The sequence below is a fragment of the Phyllobates terribilis genome, unplaced genomic scaffold, assembly GCF_046119375.1.
Source record: "Phyllobates terribilis strain yellow unplaced genomic scaffold, ASM4611937v1 Scaffold_2__4_contigs__length_985480577, whole genome shotgun sequence".
In the NCBI taxonomy this organism is placed as follows: Eukaryota; Metazoa; Chordata; class Amphibia; order Anura; family Dendrobatidae; genus Phyllobates; species Phyllobates terribilis.
Window position 1 is genome coordinate 67,158,632 of NW_027362762.1, and position 13,914 is coordinate 67,172,545.

Consider the following 13,914-nt stretch of genomic DNA (forward strand, 5'->3'; position numbering starts at 1 on the left):
AGCTGTATCAGAGAACCTAGTGGTGGCTCTGAAGCTAGGCAAGTTCGCACACGTACCATACCTGGCCCATATGCTCAACTTAGTGGTTCTGCAGTTCCCCAAAATCTACACGGATCTGCCAGAGCGGCTTGTGAAAGTACGCTGTGTGTGTGCCCATTTCAGAAAGTCAGCTACAGCTTCTGCCACCCTGGCGGGGCTTCAGCAGCATTCTCAGCTTCCAGCTCACCGACTAGTGTGCGATTTGACCACAAGTTGGAAATCAATATTGCAGATGTTTGGAATGATTTTGAGCAGCAGAGAGGAGTTGTTGAGTACCAGCTTCAATACGCCCATCGGCATTCATGTCAGCCTCCGCACATAAGAGCTGATGAGTGGGCAATGGCATGGATGTCTAACATCTGTGCCGTCTTCCTAAACTTTGAGGACTCCACCAAGATGGTAAGCGGCGATGATGATATAATTAGCGTCGCCATCCCACTTCTGTCTACTGACACGCTCGCTGCTCACAATTAAAGAGGAGGCATTGCAAGTGGAGCACGATGAGATGGAGCAAGGAACCATACAGGGTGATGCCACACAGCCCAGCCTCATTTCATCCCAACGTGGATTGGATGATGAAGAGGAGGAGGAGGAACAGGTGCTAGTTTCCTGAGCTATAGACGGTACTACCTACACAACTGTCATACCGTCTGTTCAGCGTGGATGGCCTGAGGAGAGGGAGCAGGAGGAGAAGTAGGAGGATGAGGAAGAGAGCATGGTCAGTCGTCCTCTTGGTGAGGACACAGAAGTCTTGCCTGTTAGTAGTCTGGCACACATGGGTGAGTTTATGTTCCGCTGCCTTTCCCATGACCCTCGTGTTTTACACATTTTGGGTGACAGTCATTTCTGGATTGTCACACTTCTAGACCCACTCTACAAGGAGAACTTTCGATCTCTCCTTCCCGCGGCGGAGAGGTCTAGTAAAATGTTGCAGTACCAGAAGGCCCTTGTTGTGGAATTCAAAAAAATCTTATCTGAAAACGCTGACGGACAATCACGGTTTTAAATAGCAGACTTGAAGTTTACTATTTTTCACAGCGACCAGTTATATGTGATACGTCTGACCGACACCGACGGTTTTAAAAAGCGGCACTGTAGTGTACTATTCTTCTCAGCGACCACGTCTGAATAGCTTCACTGACACACTGCTAAAAACTGTAAATGGAGGTCAATATTTTCCACATTCAATACAAATTTCTGGATTTTTATCTCTGTAATATAGAGAAGATCTGGCTGTATTCTGCAGTGCTAACAAGCAAATGGAGCAGATAAATAATGTATTCTGGATTGCTTTTTAAGCAAATGATAAGGATTAAGATAAAAAAATAGCCCTGACCCCTGATCTGGGGTTATGTCTACAAATATCTGTGACAGCAGGATCAGACAGAACGTGCAATGGACCCTCTTGTGCTGTATGCACTGCCACAAAACCTGCCTGCCTAACTCCTGCTATCACCACTGAATATATGCAGCTGTATTAGTCCTCAGAAGGACTGTTAGTTCAGTTGGACATATATGTTGCGGAATACCTATACTAACTATAAACAAGCAAAACTCTCCCTGACTCAGCAAAATCTCTCATTACTCGGCCTGATTCCGGGGTAGACTGTGACGAGTATAGCGGCGCCAGGTCTTATATAGACCTGATGACGCTGCGCGGAAAGCCAATCAGTGTAATGCCACAACCAACATGGCTGCGGCATTACAGTGTGTGGCAGACAACAATCCCTGCATGTTCATTGGCTCTCTAAAGACCAAGAAACATGCAGGGAGGAGACCCGAGCTCCCGCCCGAGCAACCAGGAAATACTCGCCGAGCGCTGAGCATGTCGAGCAGGGTGATGCTCAGGCGAGTACCGAATAGTGTCAAGCACGTTCGCTCAGCACTGACTGCCAGAGCTACAATGGATGGTTTAGACCAAAGCATATTGATGCGTGTGATCGGCCCAGTCACATACCAAACCTAAATCCCATTGAGAATCTGTAGCAAGATGCTCTCAATCCCATCTCACTGAGCGAGAGCAAGTGTGCAGAGAAGAATGGACAAAAATTTCAGCTTGCAGATGTGCAAAGCTGGTAGACACAGACCCCAAAAGATTTGCTGCAGTAATTACACCAAAAGGTGGTCCCACAAAGTATTGACTCGGGGGAGTGAGGGCTGAATACAAATGCACATTACCATTTTCAGATTAATATTTTTAAAATATTTTGAAAACCATGTTATCATTTCCTTTACGCTTCACAAATATTTGCTACTTTGTTTTGGTATATCATATAAAATCCCAATAAAATACATTTAACCCTCTCTCAGGCACACCTCTGGCACCCCCAAGTTCAGGCGCCTGACGGGCGTATGTTAGAGAACCACCAATAATATCTAATTGTCTTAATTTCAGGATTCTAAAAGTAATCAGTGACCTTCATATGTATTAAAAGAGAGTACACAAAATCAGATGCCAAAAATACCATTTAATAACCATAAACATATTAAAACAAAAAGTACCACATTTCTCTACTACCGCCAAAAAGCCTCCATTTTTCATGACATAACTATTACTAAACATTGTGCCTTAGATGCTACCTTCTTTTTTCTGAGAAACCCTTACTTATTTCCACAAAATTAGCATTATTCATTCATAAAACAAGATAAATAAACAATTTATAAACGCAGCCAACGCACCAGGGCAATCGAGAAGAGCCTGCCAAAACACCAAAATTGGCTGCGGGCTACTATTTTTAGACTGGGAAGAGCCCAATAACCAGGGACCTTCTCAGCCTGATAATATAAGCCCTCAGCTGTCTGCTTTACCTTAGCTGGTCATCAAAAATAGGGGGGACCCAATGTCAGTTTTTTTTCATTCATTTATTTATTTATTTATTAGCTTAATACAAGTACAGTAAACTGCACAAGCAAGGCTCTAATTATATATCCCATATAATTATATATCTCATCTATCTATCTATCAATCTATCTATTATCTATCTACCCTATATTTATCTATCTAACATCTATCTATCTATTTCTGTCTTTGCACATCTTTAACACCTAAACATGTCATTTATACTCTGCATCCTATTCCAGTATGTGTCACATGGATGGTGTACTCGGGCGGCAAACGGATTACACATACACATACACTTGGACACATGGACACGGATAGCATCTGTACTGGTTTTCCCAGTACCCAAAATATCAGGACCTGTGAAAGAGGCCTTATTCTGTATATATACACTGCACAGCACCACTTCTTCGGTCTTGTATACATAATGTAATTATCAGTATCTGTATTACTCTTTATTAGTGTTGAGCGAGCATGCTCATTTAACCCTTTAACCCTGCTGTTCTGATCGCATTTACTATACACTTGTACTGTTTCGGGTCAATATGACCCGACCTATAAAAATGTTGATTTTAGCTACTGTAAGTGTTTTATTTGAATACCTATTTCATTAGTAACCCCTTTACCGCCGAGGGTGGTTTCCACGTTAATGACCAGGCCAATTTTTACAATTCTGACCACTGTCACTTTATGAAGTAATTACTCTGGAGCGCTTCAACGGATCCCCCTGATTCTGAGACTGTTTTTTCGTGACATATTGTACTTCATGATTGTGGTAAAAATTTCTTCGATATCACTTGCGTTTATTTGTGAAAAAAACGGAAATTTGGGGAAAATGTTGAAAATTTAGCAATTTTCAAAATTTGAATTTTTATGCCCTTAAATCAGAGAGATATGTCACACAAAAGAGTTAATAAATAACATTTCCCACATGTCTACTTTACATCAGCACAATTTTGGAACCAAAATTTTTTTTTTATTAGGGAGCTATAAGGGTTAAAAGTTGACCAGCGATTTCTCATTTTTCCAACAAAATTTACAAAACCATTTTTTTAGGGACCACATCACATTTGAAGTCACTTTGAGAGGTCTTTATGACAGAAAATACCCAAAAGTGACACTATTCTAAAAACTGCACCCCTCAAGGTGCTCAAAACCACATTCAAGAACTTTATTAACCCTTCAGGGTTCGTAAAATGAAAAAGTGGAAAAAAAAACACTTTTTCATTTTTACAAATCAATTTGTGAAGCACCTGGGAGTTCCAAGTGTTCACTATGCATCTAGATAGGTGCCTTGGGTGGTCTAGTTTCCAAAATGGGGTAACTTGTGGGGGAGCTCCAATGTTTAGGCACACAGGGGCTCTCCAAACGCAACATGGTGTCCGCTAACAATTTGAGCTGATTTTCCATTCAATTTGTTAGCGGACACCATGTCGCGTTTGGAGAGCCCCTGATGTGCCTAAACAGTGGAGCTCCCCCACAAGTGGCCCCATTTTGGAAACTATACCCCTCATGGATTTTATTAAGGGGTATAGTGAACATTTTGAACCAAGAGGTACGACACAGAATTTGATAACATTAGGTCATCATATTGAATAAGTTGTCATTACTCTTGAGTGCAAGTGCTCGCTACTTGAGTTTGCATCGGGTACTCAGGTATGCGCCATGTATCACGGGTGCTCAAGTGAAATGCTCGAGTCCCCGCCCGCATGTTTCACGGTTATTAGACACCCCAAAAAAAACAAGCGGGGATCGCTCGTGCATGGCAGGCAATCCCCGCGAGGTTTTTTTGGCCGCGAAGCATATGGGGCAGAGACTCGAGCACTCGCGATACTCAGGTCATGCCCGAGCACCCGATGCAAACTCAAGTAGCGAGCACTTGCGCTCAACACTAGTTGCCAGATCGTCATCTTTTTTTTTTTTTTTTACTTTTGAAAAAAAAACAACCCCAACCCTAACATTAGCACAACCCCAACCCCAGCCCTAGCGTTTATTTTTTACGCCGTTCCTCATGCGGTATAAGTGATGAGATTACTTTATTCTTCGGGTCGGTGCGATTACAGCGATACCAGAATCATATCGGGTTTTTATGATTGACAGCAGTCACACACTAAAAGACACATATTTTGTAAAATCTAGTTTTTGCATTGCCATATTTTGGCCTACAGAGTCATGTGATAGCTTGTTTTTTGCGGGATGAGTTGGCGTTTTTATTGGTGCCATTTTCAGGCACGTGACATTTTTTGATCACTTTCTATTCCTATTTTTGGGAGGCAGAATAAACAAAAACCAACAATTCAGGAATTGTGTTTTTATACATTTTTTTATTCTGCTCCGGGTGTGGTAAAATTGATAAGGTAGCTTTATTCTTCGGGTCAGTACGTTTACAGCGGTACCACATTTATATCGTTTTTTATGTTTTGGCGCTTTTACACAGTAAAAGCTATTTTACAGAAAAAATTATTTTTTTGCATCGCTTTATTCTGAGAGCTGTAACTTTTTGATTTTTCAGATGATGGAGCTGTATGGTGGCTTGTTTTTTGCGGGACAAGATGACGTTTTCAGCGGTACCATTTTTATTTATATTTGTCTTTTTGATCGCGTGTTATTCCATTTTTTGTTTGGCGGTATGATGATAAAGCATTGTTTTTTGCTTTGTTTTTTATTTTTAGTTTTTACCGTGTTCACTGAAGGGGTTAACTAGTGGAACAGTTGTATAGGCCAGGTCGTTACGGACGCGGCGATACCAAATATGTGTACTTTTATTGTTTGTTTGTTTTTTTTTCATAATAATATTTATTGATGGGTACATTATATTTTTATTTTTAGTGGATTATTTTTTTTATTATTTTTTTTAATATTTTTTCAATATATATTTTTTTTTTTTCACTTTCTGGGAGTTTTTTTACTTTTTTACTTTGTTCCACTATGGGACTTTCACTTTTTTTATTCTGATCGCCTGCATGGCACAGGAATGCAGCACCATCCCTGTGCCATGCAGGCAGTCAGCGCTGGACAGGGAGAAGATAGTTTGGAGATGCACTGCGCATGTCCAAACAATCTTCCTGCTGTCTGATGACCCGGATGTTGTCATGACGACATCTGGTCGTCATGGCAACACCCGGGAAGCCGCGGCAGACAGCGCTGGAGGCCGGAAGAGGAGGTGAGTATACCGATCACCTCCCCTTGCCACCGCAATGCTGCGATCAACTTCGATCGCAGCATTGCGTGGGTTAATGTGCTGGGAGCGGTGCGGGACCGCTCCCTGCACATAGTACCGGGTGTCAGCTGTGACAATCAGCTGACACCCGGCGGCGATCGCGCCCGCACAGCCTGTGTGCGCGCGCGATCGCGATGACGTACTAATACGGGTCTGGCTCTTAAAGCCCAGGGCACTGACGCGTATTAGTACGTCATGGGCTTTAAAGGGGTTAAACTGTATGTGAAAGTGGTTGATCATAAACAAATGAAAAATGAAATTAAAACTTAATTTTTATTTATTTTTTTCAGAAAAAGGTTACACGGGCAATTATGTTCGCTTTATAGCATTCTGCACACAAATAACAAACATGTTTGAGATTTCTATTACTATAACATGAAATCTAACTAAATATAACTTTGTCTTAACATATTTTATAAAACAACAAATCAAAAATAATGAAAAAAACTAACTATATAAATAAATAACAATAAAAGAGAAAAAAATCTATAACCAGTTTCACAACAACAAGAGCTTATATACTACAGTAAGGGCCCCATCGCTCTCCCAGCAATGAAGAAAGTGAAGTGTGACCGCTACGCTTGCGATGCTGGAGCCTCGCGTTTGTGACGTTGCAGCATCGGAATCGCAGGGTGTATCTGTGTGTGATCGGGCCCTAAAACAGACCCTGTTCAAATCTGTACTCAATGCTCATCCATGCAATCAATATATCACATCAGTGAGAATACACCCCCTCCTAGACAAACATTCAGTCTACACAAGCCTAAAGCCCCCGTCTCACATAGCGAGATCACTAGCGAGATCGCTGCTGTGTCACGGTTTTGGTGACGCAACAGCGACCTCACCAGCGATGTCGCTATGTGTCACACTTTGCAGCGATCAGGCCCCTGCTGTGAGGTCGCTGATCGCTGCAGAATGTCTTGGATCTTTTTTTGGTCGTTGCCCTCCCGCTGGTCAGCACACATCGCTGTGTGTGACCAGCGGGAGCAGCGATCAGGCTGGTAACCATGATAAACAGCGGGTTACTAGGGGCGCACGTGTGTCACCCCAGGCCTGTGTCTGAGAGCAGGAGGGAGGTTCTCTGGTCATGGACCATTTGCATGCAGCACCTGCTGTCCCAGGCCAGTAGGGGGAGCAGGCTGCCCCTATAAAAACTGGTACTGAGGGCAGGGTTAGGGAGACCAGGACCCGCTGGTAGGCCTACCCACTCACCCTGACCAGCGGAGCTCGCCCGAATGCCCTCAGACACCCAGGCCCATTCCTACCCTGTACTCCTGGTGGGTCTGTGATAAGATCAGTAAAAGACCCTGGACTGCATTATTGGACTCTGTATGGTTACTGCTGCGCCTGCACCATCACCCCCAGCATCCTATTACCTGCCCTGAGGCTACACTCCTCCTGTGGGGAGTTGTACTATTCCCTGCTGCATCCCCAACACCAGCCTCAGCAGTCTGCCTTGCAGCGGCGGTCCTCCCTGACCGCAATCCACGGGTGGCGTAGTCGGACATTACCTACAGCACATCATAGAATACCCCTGGTCTGACCACCCTGAGCCACGGGACCAGGTCGCCACTACTACTCCCAGCATTGCCCTGAAGTCCGGTTTCGAGTGCCCCACGGCCCAGAGGGCGAGTCAGCTTTGGCGTAGTCGGCAGGATTGAGACCAACCCGCCACATACGGGTATTGCGTGACTGAAAAAGACTGTACACGTACCTGAAGAAGAGGTTTCCCGCCATCCGGAGCCGTTTCCCGCCATTTTCAGCCGTCTCCCGCCATCTTCCGTCGGTTCCCGCCATCTTCAGCCGTTTTCCCGCCATCGGACGCCATCTTCAGGATGCCGCGCGGGAAGAAGAGGGGCGTGGACGTCCAAACCGCGCGAGACCCGAAGCTCCGCCCCACGCACCGATGCTGCGCAAGGTCCTTGAAGGGAGAGAGCGACGCTGACGTCACCAGGACGCGACGCAAGGTCCTCGTCCGGAGCTGCACCAGCGGAGCCACGGCCTACAGAAGAGGATCGTCGGAAGGTAGGCAACGCTTAACTAGGGGAGAGGAAGATGACGGACACGGAGGGGCCTTCTACAACCAGCGGGGCTGCAGCGGCGGTGATGCCGTTCTCTATGCCCTACATCCCCGGAGCAGCCTGGCTACCCCAATACTCAGGGAATCCCCATACCTTAACTGACTTTAGGGAAAGACTGTACAGTTTATTCAAAGTTTATCCCCTGACAGAAGAACAGAAAGTGAGCATTCTGACGGGGCAGCTCACCGGTGCAGCCCAGCGGGAAGTGAAATCATGGTCAGATGAAGAGAAAAAGACAGTAAAGGACATTCTGACCCGGCTGCAGACTACCTTTGATACCCGTACCTCAGCAGAAATAAAAATGCGGTTCTATGGCTGTAAGCAGCGGGCCCAGGATACTATCAGAGACTATGCCTTGAAACTGCAAGAAGCCCTGAGAGCTATCAAACAAGCTGACCCTGGCAGCGTGCAGGACTCTGATAAACTGTTGACTGACCAGTTCATGGAAGGTCTGTTGTCCAGCTCCCACAGAACCCAGCTGCGCCTCATGGCCCTACAGAACCCCGATTTGACTTTTGCGCAGTTCAAGGATCGGGCCATCCGAGTGCTCAGAGAACCCGCAGCAGGTGGCGCTGTAGCTTCCCGGCGCCCTGCCATCACTTACCACCAGGGGGCAGCGCCCTACCCTGCAGACCTTGTGGGGGCTGATGCACAGGCCCTAAATCCATCCCAGCCTGCAGACCTGCACCATCAGGTCCAGGAGCTAACAGAGTGTGGCCACATTAACCAGGACCGTACAGTTGTTGCAGGTGGAACCATCAAGACCAATCGAGCTGGCTTCAAGTCCGGAGGATGTCCCGTGGCGTAGACAGAGGAGGATCCCGCCGTTCAGAGGGAGGCCCGCCGACCGCTACGCTGAGGATGGACAGCCGATTTGCCGCCGTTGCAGTCAGCCAGGACACATAGCAAGGTACTGTACTTTAAATGGGTCCGACCTGGGGCAGAGGGCCAATCCCCAGGCATAAGGTCATCAGGCCCGTCTAATTGGCGTGATAAGTACGTGGGAGGACGCCCGGTCTTACCCGTAGTGTTGGACGGTATCCCCATGAGTGCACTGCTGGACACCGGGTCTCAAGTGACTACCATCCCCTACGTACTTTTCAAGCGGTACTGGAGTGACACTGACATAACCCGCTACCCAGACGATGACTTAAGCATCATTGCCAGCAATGGCCAACCCGTGCCGCAGGTGGGGTTCAGAGAGATGACCATCAAGATTGGTAAGGTGGAACTGCCGGCACAGGGAGTGATCATTGTGGACATTGACCGTCGTGAAAGTCACCCTAAAATAACTGTGGGTACTAATGTAATTGAAAACTGTCTTTCAGAAGTAATTGTGATTTTACAGCAGGTGGCGATGAATGCGAGCTCCAGCCAAAAGAGGGTCCTCCAGAAAGAGATAAGAGCCCTGATGAGACGGCAGCAGGTAGAACTGTCTGGTGGTGAGATCGGTAGCGTAAGAATGAGTGACCCATTCCCCATTTCCATGCCTCCCAAAAGTGAAATGATGATCTGGTGTCGGACTGCAATCGGGTTGAGAGGCAGAGACTACCAAGCCATGGTAGAACCCGTGTACTCAGACAGCATTTTGCCAGCCCGGGGGGTGATTGATGTGACGCGCCCCCTGGGCCTGTGTTGTGCAGGGGAACCCGGAAGCGGGCCTGTTGCAGAATGCTGGGGGTTGTAGTCTCCGTGTGGCGGTGACCCGGTCCGTGCCCTGGGTGGTCAAACCAGTGGCAGTCTTAATGTATAGCAAATGTCCGACTACGCCACCCGTGGATTGCGGTCAGTGGGGACCGCCGCTGCGCTGCCGACCGCTGAGGCTGATGTTGTTTGCGCAGCCGAGTATAGGATAACTCCCCACGGGAGAAGTATTGCTTCAGGGCAGCTAATGTGAGAGATGATGGGAGTGATGGTGTGAGGGTCCCAGTGCTAATGGTGCTGGTGCGGCAAGGAATCACAGAGACGTGAGGTGCAGTTCAGGGTCTTTACTGATGGTACAAGGCAGACCCTCCCGGGACTACTGGCTAGTATAAGGGGCCTGGTCAGTCTGCGAGCAAGCAGGAGTTCCCCTGGCCAGGTGGAGTTGTAGGCCTCCCCGTTTATCTGCACTCTTCCTGGCTACCTTGCTGTCAGCGGTTACAAGTAGCCCACGTCCCTGAGTATACCATGTGGTGCTCACCCGTATGGCTGGTGACTTGGGGCCTTCTGTTAGCCTCCGCTCCTGGATGGCGGCGCTGGTCCCTTCTTTGTGACTGAGCCTCCGGGCTTCTATGGCCAGAGGACCTGGAATCCCCTGCCGGCTGGTTTCTGCTGCTGGGTATATATCAGTCCCCACAGCCTCGGACTGCTGTGTCCGGTTTTAGTAACTTCAGCGAGCTATATCTTCAGGGCGAGCTATATCTCTGCTCACAGCCCCTGGCCTTCTGTCTCTGCTCCGACAGAGCTCCTGATGTATCTTTTCCTGTGTCTGCAGCTTCACTCTAGGCTCTGACTCCTCTGCTTGTTCTGCAGGCTCTGTCTCACCTAATCCCGCCCCAGACCCAGTTTATAAGGGCAGATTCCTCCCCTCCCAGGTCTGGGTGGGCAGCGTTGCATGCTTAGGGCTCCTGACCAGAGAAACCTCCCACTTGCTCTCAGGCATAATATCTCTATTACTGTGGCAACCAGACCCCTGGGGTGTCACAGATGTCTGTCATGGGAGGGTGCCCGTTCGCATTCTCAACATTGGGGAGAGGGAGGTACACTTACCCAGGTACGCTACACTTGCCAAATTGTTTGCCGTCCAACACAATGCTATCAGGGTCGTGGAACCGTTGCCTCCATCTCCTCAGGCGGAGGGTAATGGCTCCCAGAAGCAAAAGGAGGACTGGTGCCAGAAACTCCATGTGGGTGCTGACTCCACTCCCCTGCACCAAAAACAAGGAGTCTACCGGGTGGTTCAGGAGTACGAAAGAATCTTTAGTAAGCACCCGCTGGACTTCGGCAGAGTAAAAGGGATAGAACACCATATCCCCACGGGGAGCCACCCACCAATAAAAGAGAGACACAGGCCTGTACCCCCTGCACATTATCAGAACGCCAAGGGTATGCTGAGAGAAATGAAAGAAGCTGGGGTCATTAGAGATAGCTGTAGCCCCTGGGCAGCTCCCTTAGTTTTGGTAAAAAAGAAAGACGGTACCATGAGAATGTGCGTGGACTATAGACAAATCAATCGTATCACCCATAAAGATGCGTACCCGTTACCTAGGATAGAGGAGTCTTTAGCAGCTCTAAAATCAGCTAATTTCTTCTCTACTTTGGACCTTACTAGCGGGTACTGGCAGGTTCCTGTAGCAGAGGCTGACAAGGAGAAGACCGCCTTCACCACCCCGATGGGACTGAGCCCTTTGGGCTCTGCAACGCACTAGGAACCTTCCAGAGGCTGAAGGAATGCTGTCTAGGGCACCGAAACTTCGAGACAGTCCTCCTTTACCTGGACGACGTGATCGTCTATTCGAAGACTTACGAGGACCATCTAAAGCACCTGGCCGAGGTGTTCGAAGCCCTGGCAGGCTATGGCCTGAAGGTGAAACCATCGAAGTGTCACCTGTTGAAACCAAAGGTCCAATACCTAGGACACGTGGTGAGTGCAGAGGGAGTAGCCCCCGACCCCGACAAAGTTACAGCCATCAAGAGCTGGCCAAGCCCCTCTAACATCAAGGAAGTGAGGCATTTCCTCGGGTTGGTAGGCTACTACCGAAGGTTCATCCCCGGGTTCACTAAGATGGCTGCCCCTATGCAGGACCTCCTGATAGGGCAATCTAAATTCAGAAGTCACAAGCCACCCTTCAAGTGGGACAAGCCGGAAGAGGAGTCCTTCCGCCAGTTGAAGATGGCCCTCACGGGGGATGAGATAATAGCCTACCCCGATTATGGCCAGCCTTTTATCCTCCACACAGATGCCAGTAATGTGGGGCTGGGAGCCGTACTGTCACAGAACCAGCAGGGCAGAGAAAGGGTGATCGCGTATGCCAGCTGGAAGCTGAGGCCCACTGAAAGAAACCCGGAGAACTACAGCTCCTTCAAGCTAGAATTCTTGGCAGTGGTGAGGGCCGTCAAAGAATGGTTTAAGCATTACCTGGCCTCCGCAAAGTTCACCGTGTACACGGACAACAACCCGTTGACACATCTGGACAATGCATGATTAGGTGCCCTAGAACAGCGTTGGTTGGCCCGGCTATCCAATTATGACTTCACAATCAAATACCGGGCAGGCAGAACCAACGCCAACGCAGACGCCCTATCAAGAATGCCCCACCTACCTGAAGGAGAAGACGACTCGGAAGAGCTGGAGGAAATAGAGCTCCCTGCTTTCCACCGGTATGGGGCCACTCAGCTTTCTCACCGGGTAAGAGACAAGGGCTTAACCACCGTCATGTTCAACCCCTTACCCCACCACAGCTGGGCTGAAACGCAAGATAGAGACCCTGCAATACGCCTGGTGAAAGAAATGTTAACCCAGGAAGACGCTAGCCCTGGCCCGGACGCTCCAGAGGAAGCCAAGCAGATATGGAAGGAGAAAAGCAGGCTATTCCTCTACGAGGGTAAGCTGTGCAGAAGGCTTGTCAACCACCGGACGCACAGGCTAACCTGGCAGATAGTGGTCCCAAGGCGAGATGCAGCAATGGTCCTGTTTATGCTGTAATTTATACCCTGTATCGTGTTTCTTGTTTAGTCCCGGAGTACTAAGCTTTCCTAGGGGGGAATTTGTCACCCCAGGCCTGGATGTCACAAACTTGTAAGGCTGTGTCTGAGAGCAGGAGGGAGGTTCTCTGGTCATGGACCATTTGCATGCAGCACCTCCTGTCCCAGGCCAGTAGGGGGAGTAGGCTGTCCCTATAAAAACTGGTACTGAGGGCAGGGTTAGGGAGACCAGGACCCGCTTCTGAAGTATCCAGAAGGGTTCCCAGAAATAGAGGGACAGGTCAGCCGCAGCTGAGGAGTCCAGGAGGCATAGGAGGAACACCAAGCCAGGGACAGAGGCGACGAGAGTCGGTCCTGGCAGAGAGGAAACTGCATACTGGACACTGGGGTCCGAGGTTGTCAGGATTGCAAGTCCTACAGCAGATCATCTACCTGCGAGGGATTTTAGGTCCTTTGGCCTAAGAAGCCACACAGAGGGACCGGTACAGCACGGAGAAGCTACAGGTACCTAAGGACTCTGTGTGGTTACTGCTGCGTCTGCACCATCACCCCCAGCATCCTATTACCTGCCCTGAGGCTACACTCCTCCTGTGGGGAGTCGTACTATTCCCTGCTGCATCCCCAACACCAGCCTCAGCGGTCTGCCTTGCAGCAACAGTCCTCTCTGACCGCAATCCACGGGTGGCGTAGTCGGACATTACCTACAGCACATCATAGACTACCACTGGTCTGACCACCCTGAGCCACGGGATCGGGTCGCCACTACTACTCCCAGCATAGCCCTGAAGTCCGGTCTCGATTGCCCCACGGCCCAGGGGGCGAGTCACACGCGCACTTAGTAACCCACTGGTTATCATGGCTACCACTCTGCTACGGTGAGCGGTAACCTCCCGCTCACCATAGCAGAGTGGTAACCATGATAAACAGCGGGTTACTAGGTGCGTGTGTGCCCCTAGTAACCCGATGTTTACCATGGTTACCAGCCTACTCCTGCTTCAGCAGCAGGCTGGTAACCAGCAGCAGGACATCGTGGAAAGATTCTTTCCACG